Source organism: Triturus cristatus, chromosome 1_2 (genome assembly GCF_964204655.1).
Source record: "Triturus cristatus chromosome 1_2, aTriCri1.1, whole genome shotgun sequence".
Classification (NCBI taxonomy): domain Eukaryota; kingdom Metazoa; phylum Chordata; class Amphibia; order Caudata; family Salamandridae; genus Triturus; species Triturus cristatus.
This window is the reverse complement of record NC_140580.1, coordinates 843,135,447-843,159,527: the sequence shown is the minus strand read 5'-3', so window position 1 is coordinate 843,159,527 and position 24,081 is coordinate 843,135,447. Positions and strand designations below refer to the sequence as shown.

Sequence of the window (24,081 nt, the reverse complement as noted above, 5' to 3'; positions counted from 1 at the left end):
TTTAAAAACATATCGGGGCAGGGTGGATACCCTGCCCCCTAGGCTGATGGGGGATCCCAGAGGGACTCCTCCTTAGGCCAAAAACAACCATTTTTTATCAGCATGGTGGAAGTACAGAGGATCCGCAGATCAGCTAAAGAAAATGGTGGTCTCCCCTTTTACAAATCCTCCCTAAGGGCGGTCCAGGTACTTGGGATCTCTGTAATTTTATTTAAGTAGGCCCCAGGAACGCCATCCGATAGGGCTGTTGATGTTATTAGGGGAGGGGGTGCACAGCCCCCCCCCCCCCCAAGCCTATATCGGTCCCTGGGTCCTGATCTAAGCAGTTCCATCCTCCGGGACACAGTTATTTTCTTCCTGGGAGGGTGCGGGTATACCTTGCCTGCACTCTCCCAGGCAGAAAACAGAACTTTGCTCCTGCCCAGTGGGATCAGTGAAACATACTGCTCCCGGCGGGGCGTAGCAAACTTAGTGAACTGGCTCCCATCAGCACTACTGTGGGTGCTGGCTGGTAAGCCAGCAAGAGCCACAAGGGACTTCAGGCTTCTCCTGCAGCCCCAAACAAAGCCAGGATTGTGGGTGCATCAGAGGGGCACGCATGTTTAACTAAAAATAATTAAAAAGCTGGGTGCTGGTGGGAACCAATAGCAGCCGCGGGTGCCTTGGGAGTCCACCCATGGCCCCCAATAATTTAGGTGATGAGGGTGCCCAGGGTGGGCACCAGGGAACCTACTTTGAAAAATAAAGAAATGGAAAAAGGAACAATAAATGACCAGCAGGGGCCGATCATTATTTATTGTTCACCCCTCTGTTGAAGAAGTGCATAATGTCCTAGGGTATTTTTCAAGAATGCTATGTATTCCTTGGTGCTGCGCCTATGAGGGGCAGGAGCACCACCAACCTTTTATTTAATGTTGTGGAGGACTGCAGGAAGTGCAACAGCATCACAGCAACATTTTTAAAAACATGGTAAAGCTTCTGGATCATATAATCCATGGCCCCATTAGAGGTTACCATATACAAATTATTATACACCATTTCAGTTTTGGGACAGACCTCACTTAAAGCCCTGAGTAATAGATGTAAAGGAGCTGCGCACCCAGATGAAATGCACAGTTTGACCATCTTATAAGAGGTGGACAGCACTAAAGATGAAGGGAAAAGGAGTTGGATGGAATACTAGGAATTATGACAGTGTCAACAGAGTTAAGGGAGCTTTAGTATTAAGATGTTTGGGAGAGAGTATTGCTGAAAGTTTTGGAGAAGGCGTCTCTTTTCTTTTGGCTTCAATAACTTCGCATTCATTAGGAACCCAAACAAACCCAGCAGCTGCTTTTCAACTGGGAGCTTCAGTTTTGTCGTTGCTGCAGCATGAAGGCCTATATAGAAAGAGAGGGGGGACCAGGAGCTTGTTACGGTCCAGTGTCTGTGCTCCGTGTGTCATCTATGTCAATCAAATAAGGAGACTCTGTTCCAAAGGAGTAAAGGAGAGAGGAGACAGAAAAAAGTATGTAAAGAAGGTCCTAGGCTATACGAGACCCAAGTGTCGAGAGGGGATGCAGAGCTTTTCTCTTGTTGCCCTCACACACCCTGAGAGGTGTCATGCTTCATCATCGGGCGTTTTGCTCCTCGTCGGGCCGGCGCTGCAATGCCCTACGGGTCCCCCGAAGGGTCACTTTGGCGGAGATCTTTTTAGAGAAAACGCCGTCTGGTGCATGCGGGTGTGTGGTATGGGTCCTACAAATAATGGTGGTGCAGTAGTGTGTGTGACGTGATATATAAAAAATGTCTAAGGGTTGCTCAAAGGATATTGTTTAATAAAAAAGGGGGTTGGGTGTTACCTTGGTGGGCTTAATGTCCCAAAAGGTAACTACAATGTGGTCAGTGTGGTCGACATGTTTCACGCCCCTGAGGTCCAACCGGATCCGTGGCGCTTCCTCAGGACCAACTAAAAAGTGAAGTGTGCGTGAATGTGATCTGAGGGATATTACCCACAGTGTGTATCCGGGCGTGCAAGGTCAAAGTGGCCCTGCTCTCTGTTCTGTCAGATTAAGATCGCTCCTGGATACTGCCTAAAGCTAAGGAGAAAGTTGCTCCATAGACTAGGGGACGAGCGTTCACACCTTCTTGGGAGTTTTGCTCTGGTGTGACTTCTAGCGAACCTACCCCAACCGTCCTCCTGTCTGGAATAGAGGCAACAACATAGGTCCTGTAAACCTTTAGGGCCGATTCACAGAACTAATCTGACACAAAATCCTAAACTTACTACTTTGGGTATTCACAGAAGGCATTTAGTAGTAGTAAAGTTAGGATTTTGTCTTAAGTTTGACTTAAAACAGACTTAAGACAAAATCCTAACTTTACTACTACTAAATGCCTTCTGTGAATACCAAAAGTAGTAAGTTTAGGATTTTGTCTCAGATTACTTCTGTGAATCGGACCCTTAGATCCTGAGTAACTGGTCAAGGAGAAGACCTTTGAAGTGGAGGACTGGGACTGGTCAGAGTAAGTGACTGTCTCTTTTTTGGTCTTTTCAGTACATTTCAACTGAAAGGCTGTGTTGTTCCTTGCAGTTTACAGACAGGATGCTTCTCTATCTCCTAGTCCTTTACGTTTTCACACTGTTGCTTCACCTTTGTTTTGGAGGAAAACAAAGAGGCTTTTTTGTTTGAACTTCTTCATGCAAGTAGATAAAATGCAATCCTTGACAAACAAGTTGTGCTAGATTTCATTCCAACCCTCAGACTTCATTAACGTGGATTATAATCTGTTTTTGCAGAATGCCAAGTTCAGGTTTGGATTTGTTGAACCACAAGTGCTAGTTAGAAGCTCATACCTGTGACTAACCTTCAAAATAAGTATTTAATAATTGAATTTTGGCATGATTGCAAAAGTGCAGAGATGCACAATGAACCTCATTCCTCAATATGCATATTAAATATAAATTAAAGTTATAATTAAACTGTTCCTTGAGGCTATTTTTAATCATTTGAGAGGTGCACCTTTGGGCTGGTTTTATGCTGACACTGGTCTATGTTGGGCTGGGTTTGGTCTTATACTTGGACAGCTTTGGAATTGGAGGTGGCCTCATAATATGGTGTGTGTTAATTAGTGGCCTGGAGCACGTGATCACTCCAGGGGCTCTCAAGCAAGGACATGAATGGAGTCCAGAGTGAGAGGATACTGTTGGAATGAATTCCTTCAAGAGCCTCAAAGGAAGCTGCATTGCAGGAGATTGGTAGAGGCTCTGCTGCAGCAAGTATTCATAGGGTGATAATGAATTCTTGAGGGAGAATGCATGGGAGGTTTGTGAAGTGCACCAGACAGAAGCAAGGGAGAGCTCCTAAACCTTGGAGGGTGTAAACCTGCAGGAGTATTGTAGGAGGCTGACTTAGTATATGGTGCACACTTATTTAAGTGAAGCACCCTGCACTAATCCAGACAACTGTTATGTTGATTTTAGTGGTCTTAGACGACCGTGGAAAGCTCTCTAAGTGGTAGCTGTAGGGCGCAGCCTTTAGGCTTAGTCCAGAAGGAGTGTAAAGCAGCTTGTTTTACCAGTACTAATCAAATAGTGCCACACAGTGTAGTTATAAAAATAAGAATTTATTATAAACACTCACTAACACATTGGTATATCTCTGACCAGGAGATATAATCACAATACACACAATACTTCAATAGTAGAACAGGTAAATAGCACAAATAGACAGTGGTCTCCAGGGGGAGACCAAACCATATACTAATAAAGTAGAATGCAAACTGCTACCAAGGTCGAGACTTTACCCAGAAGACTTAGAAGAGATGGGGACCCAAGGAACCACCCATGGTAAGTACCCAGGAACCCCACGGGGGCCGTGTGCAGAGTGGAAACACAGCTGTGTATTCAATGCAAGTCAACTGGGAAGTCAAGGTTGCAGTTTTGCAGAAGAAAGGCCCTTCCCAAAAGACCCTGAATAAACTCTGTGGAAGGTGGAAGGTTGGAGAGCCACCCCACCTATGGCTATCCCAAGAACCAGGATACCTACACCAGGGAAGCCGGGTGCATAGGTGCAAAGTGATGTCGGAAACTGCTGTAGACCACAATGGAGGACTTCAGTAAAGATGCCGCTGGCGAAGAAGGTGAAAGATTCCATTGGAATCCAAGGGTGGATTCTTGAAGAGAAGTCCCTGCAAGAAGAGGGGACAGAGTCTATGCCATTTGGGAGCAACCAGGAGGCACGGAAGACCAATGACCACCGATGATAGAAGATGCAGGACGGTTGACGGTGACCTTGTCGCTGCAGCTGTGAGGACCAGGTGACGCTGTGGAAGACCAGGAGCCATTCACAAGCTGTCCCATGTCGGAAGTCGAGAATCAGGAGGTCGGTGTCCGGTGAGAGCTCCAACAAGCCTTGGCAGTAGGAGAGACGAGGAAAGACGAAGAAGACGCAGTGTCGGGAGCAGCGAGATCCAAGGGACTCACCAAGCACACAGGAGTGTCAGAGCAGGCCCCGAACAAGCAGGAGAGCACACTGGAGCCAAAGAAAACCCTCAAGAGGACCCACAGGCCGAAGGCACAGGAGTTGCAAGAGGACCTCAAGCAGCTCACCAATAATGCAGGCCCACAGTGCAGAGGATGTGGAGAGGACAAAGATCTTGGTAGCAAGAGATGCTGGAGGCTGGAGTTTCTAAGAGCCCGAAGATTTCTGGAGAAGAGACTCAACAAGCCTTGGCAACAGCAAGTCAACGCGGTGCACAGGGGTTCTGTTCCAGCGGTTCTGAACAAGAGATACTGGCCTCAAACTCGGTGAGAAGATAGTGGAAGTCTCAAGGGAGTTGCAGATCCACCACCTGTGTTGCTGAACCTTGTGAAGTCCGGAGGATGTCAGGAGCAGCAGACCGGTCAGCTTAGTTGTAGTGCCTGCAGATGCAGGGAAGTGACTCCTTCACTCCCCTTTCTTTGGGTGTCTTTGATGCCTCTCAAACTAAATTCATTAATCCTATCCTCAACAAAATCTTTAACTCATCACTCATTTCTAGTTTAGTACCTAGAAACAAGTGGCGTGATTCCTCAGTGCAAAAAACCCTCTGCTGATTTTACGAAAAGGGTTAATTTTAGACCCATTTCCCTGCTGCCAGCCACTTCCAAAATGCTTGAGAAACTAGTAAAAAAAAGTACGGATTTCACCCAGATCTGTATCTGGGGAGAATGTTTGACAATGTTCAACATTCCATCCATCATCTTTTTATGTTGCCTGAGAAACTAGTTTACCATCAGCTGAATAAGTATTTAAAATAGCACAAATTGCTGCCTCGGTCTCAATGTGGCTTTCGCCCTGGGCATAGCATGGAAACAACTTTGCTTAAGGTTTCTGAATCAATCAAGACATGCCTAGATCAGGGCCAGATGGCTGCCATAATCTTCTTTGATTTGTTTGCAGCATTCAACACCAATTCACATCAAATACTGTTGTTCAGATGACATAATTAGGGATGGGTGGGTCTGCCTTGCAATAGATTCAATCTTTCCTTTCTGGTAACCGCAATCAGTTATCCTTGAGCCATTCAGCTTCTCTTCAACATCGCTCAGCTTTGGAAATTCTAAGGGCTTTGCTTTGAGCCACACGCTGTTTAACGTGTATATGCCACCTATGGCTCCCTTTATTGAAGTATATAGCATTCAGGTGATCTACTATGCTGACTAAGGGTGGGTGGTGGACTCTGCTCTGCCAGTGGAGTTTGCAGAGTTTAGCCAACTCTGGGCCTTGCTGGGAGAGTGGAGTTAGGCAAAAAAGCTCTGATTACCCTGTGTGGGGGAGTTTGTTCCCGCCGCCGACCGGATCATGTTATATAAGTATAACCCAGTACTTAGCAGAGTGTGGTGAATTAAAGGAGTGCAACAAATAGACGCGGGACTTAGGTTTGAGATATAATGGCAGCATTGGTTAAGCCTGTAGGTCCCTTCCCTTCGTGAATTTTGATCGACTCAACCGCTAAATGAAGCAAACAAGAGGTTATGTAATACAGAAGACTGAGAGTGATTAGCAAGAACACCTCAAGCTTGAACCATATTGATATTGACCCAATAAACACAAATTTGACAACAAACCCACTGTCGATTATAATGCTTTCGCATAAAACATGCCTGATCTGTCCCAATAATACAACTAGAGTCATGGCCCAGTCACGAAGAGAAGGCAAGGCATCAGATGCTCCCTACCTGACAGGACTTGTTTAATGTGCCTGGAACTCCCCCACCTCTCTTCATAGCACTTCTCTATGACAGGGGGCTTGGAGAGGCCGCTGGGGCACAACATTTTGCTGAAACAAAGCGGCTCGCAAGTAAACTGACCCCGTTGTACGGATCCAAGTACGGCTGGGCAGTCACTTCTTGGACATCGGTTTTGGTTTTTCCGGGCCATACTTTGGGAGATGTTACTTTTTTCACGGGCCACTTGCAGGTTGTTTGGGAAAATTCCACTGTGCAGAGTGTTGCGGCAGACTTTTTGAGGACACACACATGATCCTGCCACTTGGAATAAAGATAAGAGTTTGGCAGCTTTCCATTAAAATATGCCTCATGGAGGTTGTGGCGTGAAAGGCAATTTTGTGAGGCACTCCCATTTGGCAAAGCTAATGCTGGGTGGTCTAAGAACTGGTGGGACCTGTTCCCACCTGTACCTCAGTAGCGAGGGTACAGTAGTACCGGTATGTGTTTTCATTTTGATCCGCACTTTGAAGAAAACCTTAGAATTCACCCAGACAGAAACTCAAAAACCATGTACATATGTCTTTTACTTCCAGACTTGATTATGAGAATACTTGTATATGGATTTGCCCAGCCACGTGGTTGACCGCCTGCAGGTCATTCAAAATGGTGCAGCAAGGTTAATCCTTCGGCTCCCCAGATAACAATCAGTCAAATCACATCTTAAAGAACTTCACTGGCTCCCACATTATCTTCAAAGCCTTGGTCATTGCGTTCCGCTCTTTTCAGTAAAGTGCCCCTAAATATCTTTTGCCTGGTTGACCTTTAAGATTAGAGTAGGCCTTAGCCCTGGGAACCAAGAGGATCCATCTCAAGACAAAGGAAGGCAGTTCTTTTACCTACCTGGCTTCCAAAGCTTGAAATGAAATTCCTCTCTCACGTCGCCAAATGCCAAGGTACTCCCAAATCGGGGGAGCTGTGCCTACGGCGATCGCGCCCGACCAGCCCATGTGGTTAGGGGTGGTGGCGTGTGATGCCAACGCAACCAGACAGTATTGGGGTCAGGGATTGGGCCTCAGGCATGTGGCAACCTGGAAGTGGTTTAAGCGCTTTCAGTCGTGCCAGTTCCAGTTTGCACCAGACACCGCCCATAAAAGGCGCTGTGGAGTGGTGAAGCGTTCTCTTTTCCGCTCCCCGCCCTGCTGACAAAACGCTGCTGGTCCCCTGTCTGGGGTACCAGAGCTACATTTCTTAGTGTTTGTTCGTCTGTCCTTCTCTCTTGTTTCTCCCATTGCGGGATTAGCTGTGAAATCACTTCACAGTGTCAGCACGCTTGCTGCCCTCTGCCTCTTCACAAAACCCAGCTGATTCATCGGGTCAGAACGCTGGGAGCTTCATGGGCTTGAGTTTGTTGCTCGCCTACCCACGGTGCATGTGCACACAGTGGCAGCTCCAGCTGGGAGACCCAGGTGAGGGGGAAGGGAATTCGTGGGATGTAATTGTTTTTAGTAGGCAGTTTTGGGACTTGCATTGTGATTGTGGCTGGAGGGTCAGCCTTGGCTTTTGGCACTGCTGGTTGTTTTTGAAGAGGTTGTTTTTCCCTGTTCGGCACTGTGTAGTGATAGGTGTGTTCTTTGCTTTTGCTGCAGGAGCAGCCTGGGTTTAGTAGCTGGGGAGTATTAGGGTTTTTTGCCTTTCCGACCCAGACGCATTGAAGAGGGCGCAGTTGGTTCTTGCAGTGTTTTTTTCAGGCACTGTTGGGTCTTCTGTGGGTGAAGGGATGCAGAGTAGGGCTCAGAAGGGCGTGAAGCGCATGCACATGGAAGGGCTTCTAGAAGCTATGATGCATAGGATGGATGCAATGGATCAGACCCTGGAGGCATTAAGGGACTGCACTCCTGCGGAGGGGCAGGGGGCATCAGCGGTGTCAATGGAAAGGCCCAGGCAAGCGGGAGTGGCCCTAACGCATCATTCACCCTGTACGAAAGAGAGCTACTGGGGCAGTCCAGTAGGAATGGAGTAGAAAGGTCCCTCGAGGCGCGTCCTGGGGAGGAGGTACCTGGCCTGCTGGGCAGAGTGAGGGGGCGCCAGTGGGGGTAGCTATGAGGGGCTTGCCCTCAGGCCCTATGCCCTGGGCTCAGAGTTGGTGCAAGGAAGTGTGTCAGCCGTGATCGTTCCAGAGGCTGGAAGGGATTGCGCAGAGTGGCAATAGTTGTTTGGCTTTTGGGATGACTCTGGCTGGTGCCCCCAGCCAGCCAGATTTAATGACCAATCTGGCCAGCATTCTGCCATGGCTTGAAGTTCAGGATTTTATCTGCCCCCAATTGGGGGGGTTCTCTTGCCACAGAGGGCAATGATCTTGAAAAGGGCAGGAGATTGGTTGCACACCTTGAGGGTTCAGGGGCGCAAGTGGTGCAATCGGACTCTAGTGCTTCGGCAGGAGGACCGGGCACTGCACCAGTGGTCTTAGTGGGGAACCAGGTCACAGGGATTACTCAGACAGTGAACCAGGGGCCATCAGTGGCTAGCACGACCCTTCTAGGAGATGCACAGGGTGGTGCTGCAGCGATGGGGATGGCTCCCAAGGCTCAGGACCCTCCAAATGCAGGTACAAAAATTCTATTGCTAATAAACCTGATAGGGAAGAAGCAAAGCAGTGCAAGGAGTGTGCTCATTCGGGGGACTGTGGCCACTGGCCGTACAAGAAGAGGGTGGAGGAAACATTTGCGAACTGAATAAAAGGGTTCTCCTTTATCAGGTGATCCTGACTGAGCATTTTAATAATCTGGGCATGCAGTTGGCATATTACCAGAACAGGATTGCATGCACGCACATCAAATATGGTGGTGTGGGATGGAAGGAGTATGACAGAAAGTGCTGGAAACTTAAGGCAACTAGCCCCACTTTGGATAGGATTAGGTTGATGTTGTCCTATGGCTGCTCCACATAAAGCATCAGCATCCGGACGCTGCCCCCAGTCAACCCTTTACCTCAGGTTCCTTTAGCAGCCATGGAGCTGGGGGGGAACATGTTGGGATTTTAACAAGTGTTCCAGGCCTTTCGGTACGTGCAAGTTCAAGTAAGCCTGCTCCTTCTGTGACTTATCCTCCTATCCTGAGTCTAAGTGTTTCAGGAAAGGCAAGGATGAAGGGGGACAAAAATGGTATTGATGACCCACTGTTAGTCAAGACTCCCGCCCCGGTTAACTGGATGTCAATGGTCCCATGGCTAAATGTGTACGGTAACCCGGTGGCAGCCCAGGGCTTGTTAGAAGGTTTTAGAGAGGGTTTCTGGATACCAGCCATGGGATGTGTGGGTGTGTCCAACTGCAAGAACCAGCAGTCCTTGAGGTCCAACCGGGAGGTAGCTGCGGTGAAGAAGGTAAAGGCGGTGCACATGGAGAGAGTGGACGGCCTGTTTGGTTCAGTACCCCTGGAAGGCTTTGTCTGCTCTCTTTTAGGGGTAGTGCCCAAGAAAGATCCCAGGGAGTTTAAATTAATACATAACCTCTCTGCTTCTAGGAATCAGTTGGTAAACAAAGCTATTGATGGGACATTATGTTCTGTCAAGTGTACTTCCTTAGACCAGGCAACTGTGATGGTCCAAGAGTTGGGGCCGGGTACTCTCCAAGCAAAGTAAAATATAGAGTCAGACTTTTGCCTACTCTCTGTGCACCCACAGGATTTTCACTTGCTAGTTTTCCAGTTAGAGGGAGCATATTATTTTGATAAATGCATCCCTATGGCTCACTTGGTCTCCTGCTCCTATTACAAGAAGTTCAGATTGTTCTTCGAGTTGGCATTCATGCGGAGGATGGACCACCGGTGGTTCTTGCATTATCTGACGTTTTCTGCCTTTTCCCAGGCCTTGCAGGATTCTATGGGTACAAAGAAGGTCACGTTACATCAGTTGCAGAAGGTAGTTGGTAAGCTCAATTTCACTTTAATGATCATTTCTATGGGATCTAGTGATCCATTGTACAAGTGATGTCTGGCCTGAGAGGGAAGCAACACCACACCATGTTGTCAAGTAAGGTTAGACAGGACATGCGCATTTGGCTGGCATTGCTGTGGCACTTCAATGGCATTGGGTTGTGACTCAGCCCCACCAGGTCCAGCAAGGAGCTAGGCCTCTTAATGGACAAGGCGGGCAGCAAAGGTTTTTTTGCCATCCTGGGCCGGACTTAGTGTGTGTAGCGCATGGGTGTAGTCTGAGCTAGTCACCAACATTGGTGTCCTTGAGCTCTTTGCCATCATGGGGATGTTGTCTATTTGTAACTTACACAAAAGAGGGTCTAGGGAAGAACTAAGCTACCTAAAAGAAACTAATATCCTATATGTCTTCCAAACTTAATAATTCTCACATGTAATATAGGGTAGCGCACTAAAACCATATAATTGGGCATATCCCAGTTATGGACGAAAACCCTCACTCACCCGAGGGTGACATACTTCATCATTGGATACAACAAAATGGTCGCACACTGCTGACCTACCTGCGTGTTACCCCAAAGAACTGTGGTCCCTGTAGTTAGCGTCGGCGGATACACCTATGCTCGTGTCGTGAGTGCAAGTGTGAATAGCGTTAGCCATCCCTGGACACGTGTCGACGGACTCAGGTTACGCACCTGCGTTGCTACGAGAGGTACTAGACCTGATAATGATTTTAGCAGCTTACATTGCAACCCTACACTCTTTCCTACTCCCTGCTGACGAGAGGCAACTACCTCGAAACACGTGTCCAGGGATGGCTAACGCTATTCACACTTGCACTCACGACACGAGCATAGGTGTATCCGCCGACACTAACTACAGGGACCACAGTTCTTTGGGGTAACACGCAGGTAGGTCAGCAGTGTGCGACCATTTTGTTGTAACTATTTAGTGGCTCTCTGAGCCGGGGAGTCGACGGACTCAGGTTACGCACCTGCGTTGCTACGAGAGGTACTAGACCTGATAATGATTTTAGCAGCTTACATTGCAACCCTACACTCTTTCCTACTCCCTGCTGACGAGAGGCAACTACCTCGAAACACGTGTCCAGGGATGGCTAACGCTATTCACACTTGCACTCACGACACGAGCATAGGTGTATCCGCCGACGCTAACTACAGGGACCACAGTTCTTTGGCGTAACACGCAGGTAGGTCAGCAGTGTGCGACCATTTTGTTGTAACTATTTAGTGGCTCTCTGAGCCGGGGAGTCGACGGACTCAGGTTACGCACCTGCGTTGCTACGAGAGGTACTAGACCTGATAATGATTTTAGCAGCTTACATTGCAACCCTACACTCTTTCCTACTCCCTGCTGACGAGAGGCAACTACCTCGAAACACGTGTCCAGGGATGGCTAACGCTATTCACACTTGCACTCACGACACGAGCATAGGTGTATCCGCCGACGCTAACTACAGGGACCACAGTTCTTTGGGGTAACACGCAGGTAGGTCAGCAGTGTGCGACCATTTTGTTGTAACTATTTAGTGGCTCTCTGAGCCGGGGAGTCGACGGACTCAGGTTACGCACCTGCGTTGCTACGAGAGGTACTAGACCTGATAATGATTTTAGCAGCTTACATTGCAACACTACACTCTTTCCTACTCCCTGCTGACGAGAGGCAACTACCTCGAAACACGTGTCCAGGGATAGCTAACGCTATTCACACTTGCACTCACGACACGAGCATAGGTGTATCCGCCGACGCTAACTACAGGGACCACAGTTCTTTGGGGTAACACGCAGGTAGGTCAGCAGTGTGCGACCATTTTGTTGTAACTATTTAGTGGCTCTCTGAGCCGGGGAGTCGACGGACTCAGGTTACGCACCTGCGTTGCTACGAGAGGTACTAGACCTGATAATGATTTTAGCAGCTTACATTGCAACCCTACACTCTTTCCTACTCCCTGCTGACGAGAGGCAACTACCTCGAAACACGTGTCCAGGGCTGGCTAACGCTATTCACACTTGCACTCACGACACGAGCATAGGTGTATCCGCCGACGCTAACTACAGGGACCACAGTTCTTTGGGGTAACACGCAGGTAGGTCAGCAGCGTGCGACCATTTTGTTGTAACTATTTAGTGGCTCTCTGAGCCGGGGAGTCAACGGACTCAGGTTACGCACCTGCGTTGCTACGAGAGGTACTAGACCTGATAATGATTTTAGCAGCTCACATTGCAACCCTACACTCTTTCCTACTCCCTGCTGACGAGAGACAACTACCTCGAAACACGTGTCCAGGGATGGCTAACGCTATTCACACTTGCACTCACGACACGAGCATAGGTGTATCCGCCGACGCTAACTACAGGGACCACAGTTCTTTGGGGTAACACGCAGGTAGGTCAGCAGCGTGCGACCATTTTGTTGTAACTATTTAGTGGCTCTCTGAGCCGGGGAGTCGATGGACTCAGGTTACGCACCTGCGTTGCTACGAGAGGTACTAGACCTGATAATGATTTTAGCAGCTTACATTGCAACCCTACACTCTTTCCTACTCCCTGCTGACGAGAGGCAACTACCTCGAAACACGTGTCCAGGGATGGCTAACGCTATTCACACTTGCACTCATGACACGAGCATAGGTGTATCCGCCGACGCTAACTACAGGGACCACAGTTCTTTAGGGTAACACGCAGGTAGGTCAGCAGTGTGCGACCATTTTGTTGTAACTATTTAGTGGCTCTCTGAGCCGGGGAGTCGACGGACTCAGGTTACGCACCTGCGTTGCTACGAGAGGTACTAGACCTGATAATGATTTTAGCAGCTTACATTGCAACCCTACACTCTTTCCTACTCCCTGCTGACGAGAGGCAACTACCTCGAAACACGTGTCCAGGGATGGCTAACGCTATTCACACTTGCACTCACGACACGAGCATAGGTGTATCCGCCGACGCTAACTACAGGGACCACAGTTCTTTGGGGTAACACGCAGGTAGGTCAGCAGTGTGCGACCATTTTGTTGTAACTATTTAGTGGCTCTCTGAGCCGGGGAGTCGACGGACTCAGGTTACGCACCTGCGTTGCTACGAGAGGTACTAGACCTGATAATGATTTTAGCAGCTCACATTGCAACCCTACACTCTTTCCTACTCCCTGCTGACGAGAGACAACTACCTCGAAACACGTGTCCAGGGATGGCTAACGCTATTCACACTTGCACTCACGACACGAGCATAGGTGTATCCGCCGACGCTAACTACAGGGACCACAGTTCTTTAGGGTAACACGCAGGTAGGTCAGCAGTGTGCGACCATTTTGTTGTAACTATTTAGTGGCTCTCTGAGCCGGGGAGTCGACGGACTCAGGTTACGCACCTGCGTTGCTACGAGAGGTACTAGACCTGATAATGATTTTAGCAGCTTACATTGCAACCCTACACTCTTTCCTACTCCCTGCTGACGAGAGGCAACTACCTCGAAACACATGTCCAGGGATGGCTAACGCTATTCACACTTGCACTCACGACACGAGCATAGGTGTATCCGCCGACGCTAACTACAGGGACCACAGTTCTTTAGGGTAACACGCAGGTAGGTCAGCAGTGTGCGACCATTTTGTTGTAACTATTTAGTGGCTCTCTGAGCCGGGGAGTCGACGGACTCAGGTTACGCACCTGCGTTGCTACGAGAGGTACTAGACCTGATAATGATTTTAGCAGCTTACATTGCAACCCTACACTCTTTCCTACTCCCTGCTGACGAGAGGCAACTACCTCGAAACACGTGTCCAGGGATGGCTAACGCTATTCACACTTGCACTCACGACACGAGCATAGGTGTATCCGCCGACGCTAACTACAGGGACCACAGTTCTTTGGGGTAACACGCAGGTAGGTCAGCAGTGTGCGACCATTTTGTTGTAACTATTTAGTGGCTCTCTGAGCCGGGGAGTCGACGGACTCAGGTTACGCACCTGCGTTGCTACGAGAGGTACTAGACCTGATAATGATTTTAGCAGCTTACATTGCAACCCTACACTCTTTCCTACTCCCTGCTGACGAGAGGCAACTACCTCGAAACACGTGTCCAGGGATGGCTAACGCTATTCACACTTGCACTCACGACACGAGCATAGGTGTATCCGCCGACGCTAACTACAGGGACCACAGTTCTTTGGGGTAACACGCAGGTAGGTCAGCAGTGTGCGACCATTTTGTTGTAACTATTTAGTGGCTCTCTGAGCCGGGGAGTCGACGGACTCAGGTTACGCACCTGCGTTGCTACGAGAGGTACTAGACCTGATAATGATTTTAGCAACTTACATTGCAACACTACACTCTTTCCTACTCCCTGCTGACGAGAGGCAACTACCTCGAAACACGTGTCCAGGGATGGCTAACGCTATTCACACTTGCACTCACGACACGAGCATAGGTGTATCCGCCGACGCTAACTACAGGGACCACAGTTCTTTGGGGTAACACGCAGGTAGATCAGCAGTGTGCGACCATTTTGTTGTAACTATTTAGTGGCTCTCTGAGCCGGGGAGTCGACGGACTCAGGTTACGCACCTGCATTGCTACGAGAGGTACTAGACCTGATAATGATTTTAGCAGCTTACATTGCAACCCTACACTCTTTCCTACTCCCTGCTGACGAGAGGCAACTACCTCGAAACACGTGTCCAGGGATGGCTAACGCTATTCACACTTGCACTCACGACACGAGCATAGGTGTATCCGCCGACGCTAACTACAGGGACCACAGTTCTTTGGGGTAACACGCAGGTAGGTCAGCAGTGTGCGACCATTTTGTTGTAACTATTTAGTGGCTCTCTGAGCCGGGGAGTCGACGGACTCAGGTTACGCACCTGCGTTGCTACGAGAGGTACTAGACCTGATAATGATTTTAGCAGCTCACATTGCAACCCTACACTCTTTCCTACTCCCTGCTGACGAGAGGCAACTACCTCGAAACACGTGTCCAGGGATGGCTAACGCTATTCACACTTGCACTCACGACACGAGCATAGGTGTATCCGCCGACGCTAACTACAGGGACCACAGTTCTTTGGGGTAACACGCAGGTAGGTCAGCAGTGTGCGACCATTTTGTTGTATATACTTCATCATTGGGTTCCTCCAACACACGGGGACCGCAAGGTACCCCGTTTGGGCTATGACATAACCCAAGAGGGAAGGAGCAGGAGTGCAAAGCACGTGTTGGTTCTACCAACTCGAAATGGTAAGGAGGGGCAGAGTGCAATGTGGTAAAACAAAATGTGAAAAAGTGTGATTAAAAACTGTCTACTTAGGGGCAACAATTTTATTCGTCCTGCCTAAGTGATAGTAATTAAAATGCAAGTGAATATAGGGTTACAGATACCCTATCTATTGATTAACATGTTTCTGCCCAGGTGACATTACTGTTTGAGGCATTCTTCAGGATCAAGAGATAGTCACTCTGCTGTTTCAGTGCACAAATAATAATAGAATACTTAGGCCTCAGTTTCTTGACCATCAAACGCAAAGTTTATCAACATGATAGGTCAGAGGGCTCTGTAAAACAATAATAAAACATGTCTTGATAGTCTTCAAAAACTTTCACCCGTGTAACCGTAGCCCAAAATAATGGTGAATATGAAAATTCTTATTTCTTACCTAAAGCATATTATATATGTGTCAACTCAACCAACTTCAGAGTCTCACACCACGCCCGATATGCTATTAGGAAGGAATATGCTACTTACCAGTATGCATCTGTTCTTGGCATGTAGAGCTGCAGAGTTGTACACTTAGCATAGGTCGCCATCTGGTGTTGGGCCCGGATGTTTGCAGTTTGTTTTTCTTCTTGGACAGTCTTTGGAAGTCACGAGTTTGGTGACTCCTCCTTCGGTCCGTACTGCGCATGGGCTTCGGCTCCATCCTCAGATTGTTTTTCGCCAACAGGGAAATGATGGAGCGTAGTAATAACAGTGAGAAACCCATGTGTTGTATCTAAATAAGATGTACTGGAACGGATACAGGTAGCCGGGGAGGCGGGTGGGCGTGTACAACTCTGCAGCTCTACATGCCAAGAACAGATGCATACTGGTAAGTAGCATATTCCGTTCGAGGCATATGAGCTGCAGATTGTACACTTAGCATAGATTATATAGCAGTACCCAACCTTAGCGGCGACCACCGGTATCCGTTGCAGCTGTTTGAAAAAGTGTCTTTAGTACAGCCTGGCCCACCCTAGCTTGCTGCTTGGAATGCACATCTACACAGTAGTGTTTTGTGAAGGTGTGCGGTGTAGACCATGTGGCTGCCTTGCAGATGTCATCTAAGGGTATATTCCCTAGAAAAGCCATAGAAGCCCCTAACTTTCTTGTAGAGTGGGCTTTAGGGGGAACAGATAATGTTCTCTTTGCCTTTTGATAGCAAATTTGTATGCATTTTACAATCCACCTAGCTATCCCCGATTTTGAAATGGGGTTGCCTTTATGTGGTGGAGAGAAGGAAACGAACAATTGTTTAGTCTTCCTGAAGGGTTGCGTTCTTTGTATGTAGTATAGTAACGCCCTTTTTACATCAAGTGTGTGTAAAGCCCTTTCTGCAACAGATTGGGGTTGCGAGAAGAAGACAGGTAATTCCACTGATTGATTGAGGTGGAAGGGGGAAATGACTTTGGGCAGAAACTTCGGATTTGTGCGAAGTATGACCTTGCTGTGATGCATTTGTATGTAGGGTTCCTGTATGGTGAACGCTTGTATTTCACCAACCCTTCTAAGGGAAGTGATAGCTACAAGGAAAGCTGTTTTCCAGGTGAGAAACTGTAGCTCACATTTGTGCATTGGTTCGAAGGGCGGACCCATTAGTCGTGTAAGAACTAAATTTAGATTCCATACAGGGGAAGGTGGTGCCCTGGGAGGAATTACTCGTTTAAGGCCTTCCATGAAGGCTTTAATAGCGGGCACTCTGAAGAGTGATAAATGCTGCCTGTTTTGTAGATAAGCAGCGATCGCTGCTAGGTGTAGGCGTATGGATGAATATGCCAGGTTACACCTGTGAAGATGGAGCAGATAGCATATGATGTGCTGTATGGATGCATCTAGAGGGTTGATTGTATTGTTGCGGCAGTAAATTACAAATCTTTTCCACTTTGCGGCATAGCATGCTCTAGTGGTAGGACGTCTGGCTTCCATGATGATGTTCATACAATCAGGGGGAAGGTTAAGGTATCCGAATTCTAGGATTTCAGGAGCCAGATCGCCAGGTTGAGCTGAGCTGGGTCCGGGTGCCTGATTTCTCCATGGTTCTGGGTTAGGAGGCATGGGGATAGATACAGTTTTTGATGTGGTACCACTGACAGTTGTAGTAGCGTGGTGTACCACGGCTGCCTGGCCCACGTCGGAGCTACCAGAATGAGTGTGAGGGAGTGCTGTTGTAGCTTCCTGACCACTAATGGAATTAGTGGGAGAGGTGGAAAGGCGTATGCAAATCTGCCTGACCAGTTCATCCATATCGCATTGCCCTTGGACAATGGGTGTGGGTATCTGGCGGCGAAGCTTGGGCATTTTTTGTTTTCGTGGGTGGCGAAGAGGTCTATCTGAGGATGCCCCCACTGTTGGAAGAATGGGTGAAGAACTTGTGGATGCAGTTCCCATTCGTGTATTTGTTGCGTTTGTCTGCTGAGCAGATCTGCCATGGTGTTTTGTACGCCTGGAACGTGCTGTGCCAGGAGAAAGATGTTTTGAGGAATTGCCCATCTCCATATGCTCTGGGCTAAGCGGGAGAGCTGGGGAGAGTGTGTCCCCCCCTGTTTTTGGATATAATACATTGCAGTCATATTGTCTGTGCGAATGAGGACTGCTTTGCCCGAAATCTGTTTTTGGAAAGATTTTAGGGCTAGAAAGATCGCCAAGAGCTCCAGATGGTTGATGTGGAGCGATTTTTGTTGTGGCGTCCATAGACCTTGCATGGTGAGGTGTAGAAGGTGCGCTCCCCAGCCGGAGAGCGATGCGTCCGCTGTTAGAGTCACTTGAGGAACCGGGTCCAGGAACGGCCGCCCTTTGGAAAGGTTTGTGGTGTTCCACCACTGCAGAGAGTGATGTGTGCGGCCGTCCACCAACACCAGATCCGTCAGCTGACCCTGGGCCTGGTTCCACTGTTGTGCTAGGCACTCTTGAAGTGGACGCATGTGGAGTCTTGCATGGGGCACTATGAAAATGCAAGACACCATCATTCCTATGAGCTTCATAAACACTCTTGCTGGAAGAGAGTGCTGAGGAAGGAATGTTTTGCGTAAGGCTTGAATGCTTGTGATTCTGGCTGAGTTTGGATAGGCAATACCCTTGGAGGTGTCTATAGTGGCCCCGAGGTATTGCTTTGTGTGAGATGGTATGAGGTGGGACTTTTGGTAGTTCACCGTGAAGCCTAGCTGGTGGAGCAGTTGGATGGTGCTGTTTGTATGCTGCACACATTGGTCGTAGGACGCGGCTTTTATCAGCCAGTCGTCTAGGTAAGGGAAGACGTGAATATGTTGACGTCTGAGGTGTGCTGCTACTACTGCTAGGCATTTGGTAAACACCCGTGGTGCGGTGGTGACCCCGAAGGGAAGAACCATGAATTGGTAATGTTGCCCGTCCACCACGAACCTGAGGTATTTCCTGTGAGAGGGGTGTATTGGAATGTGAAAGTATGCGTCTTTCAGATCCAAGGTTGTGAGAAAGTCTCCCTGGCAGAGGAGTGGGAGGACTTGTTGTAGAGTGACCATGTGAAAATGGTCTGAGTGTATGTAGGCATTTAGAGGCCGGAGGTCCAGAATGGGTCTGAGGGTCTCGTCTCTCTTTGGTATTAAGAAATATAGAGAGTAGACCCCTAGATTTCGTTGGTTGACGGGGACCTGCTCTATAGCATGTTTTTGCAGGAGTGAAAGTACCTCTTGTTTGAGCAGTGTGGAATGTTCTTGAGACATTGGACGGTGCCTTGGTGGGATATTGGGTGGGGTAGATGTTAGCTCTAGACAGTACCCTGACCGAATGATTTGGGTCACCCATTTGTCCGATGTTATGGACTCCCATACGTGGATAAAGTTTTGTAGTCTGCCCCCGACCGGAGTGGAATGGTCTGGGGGGAGCGGAGGGGAGTCATTGTGCGGGGGGGGGTGGCAGAACGGGTGTTGTTGGTTTTGCCCCTGCCCTTATTGTTGTTACCCCTGTAACCACCTCTCTGATTGCCCTTTGAAAAGGTATTTTTAGGAGGGGACTTGTAGGAGGTAGAGGCGTTATCGGTGGAGGAGCCTCTGCCTGTGCCACGAAAGGACGAGCGTCGAAAGGAACGTTTGGAGGCTTGTGTTTGGAGTGCCCCCATAGACTTTGCTGTGTCTGTGTCTTTCTTCATCTTTTCGAGCGCTTCGTCTACCTTTGGCCCAAAGAGTGTTTCCTGGTCAAAGGGGTGATTGAGTATGGATGCCTGGACTTCAGGTTTGAACCCTGAGATCCTGAGCCAGGCGTGGCGGCGAAGCAGGACACTGGTATTTATGGCCCTAGAAGCAGTGTCGGCTGCATCGAGTGCACACTTAATGGAGGTGTTTGTGATTAGTTTACCCTCCTGTATAAGGTCATGAGCCTTGTGCTTGTATTTTTCTGGAAGGTGCTGCATAAGAGCCTCTAGTTCGTCATAGTGTGCTCTATCATATCGCGCAAGCAGTGCTTGTGTGTTTGCAATGCGCCACATGTTTGCAGCTTGGGAGGCAGTGCGTTTACCAGACGCGTCCAGAAGTTTAGATTCTTTGTCTGGCGGTGGGGCATCTCCTGAGGATTGGGAGTTAGCCCGCTTTCTAGCTGTGGAGACAACTAGGGAATCTAGGGGAGCAGGGCCCTTGATGTAAGCAGGGTCTGTGGGTGCCGCCTTGTACTTCTTCTCTATTCTAGGGTTCAGTACTCTGGCTCTGACAGGGTCTTTGAACACCTCTGTAGCGTGCTTGGTGACACCCTTAAGCATGGGTAAAATGGAAGTAGATTTGTCTTGTATATCAAATGTATCCAGTAGGAAGTCTTCTTCTACTGGTTCACTGTGCATGTCCACCCCATGGTAGTGTGCTGCTCTCTGCACTAAATGATGAAACCCTAAGGAGTCCTCTGGAGGAGACGGCCTTGATGGGTATAGGTCGTCCTGAGGTACATTGGGTATATCAGGGTTATTGTAATCCTCCCATGGATCTGGGGTCCCTGGTGGAGTGGGATCCATTGGGGCGTCCGCCGGGTAATTGTCCGGATCCCCATCATCCGGATCTGGGGATGGGGCCGGATCGTAGTGAGGTAAAGGTGGCGGAGACCTGTGAGGTGGAGGCGGTGGAGGAGGTGGAGTGGGTAGGGGAGGCGGTGGTGGGGAGGGCACTCTGAGGGGAGAAGTAGCAGAGTCCTTCCTTTTGGGTGGAGGAGGAGGAGCCGGAGCATCAAGGCGTCTTTTCTTGGTAGTTAAAGTCAAAAGCCCAGTCTTTGGATCTTTGGACAAAGTCTTTTGTAAAGGGTCTGGTGTAAACAGAGCCAACGGTGTCGAGTCGTCTGTCGGCACCGGTGATTTCGGAACCGGGGGTTTCGATGGTCTGTGTGCGCCATGCTTTTTTGAGGTCTCCGGGTGTTTCGGCGTCGAAGGATGTTTCGGCGCCGGAGCGTCGGTGCCGACAGATTTGTGTTTGTGTTTGGTCGGCACCGAGTGTCCAGGCTTCGGCACCGGTGGTTTCGGAGTCGAGCTGGATTTTGCAGTCTTCGGTGCCGGATGCTGTTTTTCGGCACCGGGTGTCGGCTGGCTCGATCCCGAGCTGCCATGAGACTTTGGGTGCTTCGACACCGGGCCCGAAGGTGGGGTGATCGAAGTTTTGGTTTTGGTTTTGCCCAGGCCGGCAGGCGAGGGAGTAACCTGAGTCTCTTTGGTTTTCGGCGCGGGGGTGGGAGGGGGCATAGTACTCACGGCCCGCTGCGCTGGTGTAACGTCCTCCACGTCGGAGTCGTCGGCCTCGGAAGCGCTGACGACGTCTTCCTCCTGCTCGGTGTGTGTTAGCCCCGAAGCTTCGGCGTCGTCTCCGAAGATGTCCGGTGGAGCTGCCGAGGATGAGTGCGCCATGGTGCGTCGAGCTCTTCGATCTCGGATGGTCTTCTTCGATCGAAAAGACTTGCAGGCGGGGCAGTCTCTAGCCTCGTGTTCCGGAGAGAGGCAAAGGTTACACACCTGATGGAGGTCGGTGTGGGGAAATTTAGACCCACATTTTGGGCACTTTTTGAACGGAGTCCTTTCCATCGGCCGGGACCGGAGTCGCGGAGGGCCCGAAGGCCGGTGTCGATGTACGGGATGGAGAAAAGTGCCGCTTCGAGAGATGAAGATGATGAAGGAACTCGAAGAATCGAGGATTTTCCGTCGAGGCTGGAACCGTAGAAGTTCGAAGCCGGAGCACGAAGTATCACATCCGAGCCCGATGGCGGAAAAAAACAATCTGAGGATGGAGCCGAAGCCCATGCGCAGTACGGACCGAAGGAGGAGTCACCAAACTCGTGACTTCCAAAGACTGTCCAAGAAGAAAAACAAACTGCAAACATCCGGGCCCAACACCAGATGGCGACCTATGCTAAGTGTACAATCTGCAGCTCATATGCCTCGAACATATAGATTAGTGAGCTCGTTGGCATAATAGGTCCAGCTCATAACACAGACCCCAACATATTTGGCAAACATTAACAAGTATAATGATAGTGAAATGTGCTCCCATGACAAGAGGGAGGAAATGGCAATATGAACAGTCATAAGTTGTTAATGAATGTTATTATATATATACTGTCCAAGGGGCTTTATATGGTGGATGGTTATTATGTGTAATCATTAAATGTACCATCCTTGCAAAGCACGAGGTACAAATGAACGTTAAAAATGTATAATCACTCGTGCTCGTACCCATAGGGAAACTCTAGTGATGATTTTAAAAACAGATGTTGTCTATTTGCCAGACCAGTTCCTCAACCAGTCAGTCATATCTTGGTAAGACAACATGATGGTGGTGGAATGTACTAATTACCAAGCAGCCAAATTTAAGATGATACTCAGGTTACTGAAGCAAAAATGCCTGAATCTGAATGTATTGTTTTGGGACAAGCATGTTCCGGGTGTGTTGAATAACACTGCTGATGCTCTATCTAATTTCAAGATGCAGGTTTTTAGGTCATACCACTCAGAAGCAGCGAAATTCCCGACACCTTTTCCGGACCATCTGTGGCAGCATGGTGCTCAATCCTACCAAACTTCGTTGCAGCCAGTTTAGCACTCAGGGGGCATTCAGCTCTTACTGTAGTTTATAGGGAACCGGGGGAGAGGGTATGGTTTTATTCCTCTTCCGTTCTGTCATTCTAGGGAGCCCTGGTGGATCAGGGGTGCTGTGTAGCTTGCGCGTGACATCACATGGCAGTGATTTCCTTTTTCTTTAGAATGCTTGGCCACCCAGACGTAACCCAATCATTTCTAGTAAAGGGCCTTGCAGGGATGACAGCATTCACAGGGGACCAAGCCAGATGCTAGTTGCTCCATTGATATTGGAAAGATTGCGGTAGTCCAAGTCCTTAGGGGCCACCCGGGTTATCTACAACCTCCTACTCGCTTTCTACCAAAATGAAGAGTCAGTCAGACAGTAGAGAATACAAACAGTTGTTTATTAGCAATACTCTGCAGAGAAGTCCAATCTGACCTGCACCCTAAGATGTCTGCCAAGGGACTGGCCCTCCAACAGTCTGCAATGCATAACCATTCCTCCCAAGAACCTCCAACCACCCCCACAGTGGAAAGTTACCGGTTTAGGCAGAACATGAAAAAGGAGGCACAGAAGGATGGGCTTCCACCTGCTAGATGGGTACACACTATCACAGTCTCAAGGTTGCCATGCTGGGTCTCAGTGTCTCCTAACGTGGGAGCAGAGCTACACACACAGATAGGTATGCGAAGGCAGAATGGCCTATTCATTAGTAAGTCAGAAGGCAACCTTGAACAGAAAATAAAATAATAACTAAATACAGTGTTTTCGGCTGAGGCAAGCAAGACGAATAACGGGGCCTAGTTCAGACACAGCCTAATAACTGCTAACTGAAGCTCGCACATTGCAGGGATAACTCAGTGGGTTGCATAGCGTGGATACGAATGGTGTCTAATTTAGCCGCACACTGCTAACCTAATATAACACGGAACAGGTGTATAACGAGAATGGGGTTTTCAAACCTAACACTATACGTCATGGGTAATATCTTTAAGTCCACAGAAGAAGCTCACCTGTTCAGGGTAGCATTTATGCTAGCCTTCTATGGGGCTTTCAGGGTGGGGGAATTAGTGGCAAAGGACAAGAAGGACATGCAAGGAGGGCTGCAGCTGGTCGATATACAATTTTCGGAGTGTTCCTTGACTTTTACACTGCCGCCCTCCAAAACAGACCAAGATGGCAGGGGTGACCACATCATCTTGCTTAGGGCACTGGGCAATTATTGCTGTGGAAAACCTCAAATTGTTTTTGGCACATAAGCCTAGTGGAGCGGGAGGGCCCTCCTAGTACCTGCCGATGGATCCCCCTTGATGTGGCAGGATTCAACCCCACGGAGTTCAGTTCTCACTCGTTCAGAATTGGGGTGGCCACTGTGGTAACAGCAACGGGACTCTCGAGTCAGGCAGGCAGAAGATTGGCAGATGGTCCTCTGATTATTACAGGCGTTATGTTAGGTTGCATATGCTGTAGGATTGCTGCTAACCGTCGTGTTTTTACTTATCTCCCACTTTTTTCTGTCCTGTGATGCAAGTGGAAAGTACGAAGTGCCAAGTAGATTACTGGATTCCTGTGCAACCCTGGAGAATTCTGAGGTAACAGATTTGACGGAAGTGTGGGTAACAGTCCATTCCTATGTGCAGTGGGTTAAGCATGTTTATTTTGCAGGTAACTTC

The 24,081-nt window shown here is 48.8% G+C and overlaps 1 long non-coding RNA gene across 1 annotated transcript in view; it reads right to left on the bottom strand.

Moving 5' to 3' along the window:
• LOC146868127 (uncharacterized) overlaps positions 1-24,081 on the bottom strand; it is a 124,853-nt gene that overhangs the window by 50,211 nt on the left and 50,561 nt on the right. The window contains exon 2 of the long non-coding RNA XR_014962418.1: positions 9,941-10,067. This is a non-coding gene — a long non-coding RNA (uncharacterized LOC146868127). The remainder of the gene's footprint in view (positions 1-9,940; positions 10,068-24,081) is intronic.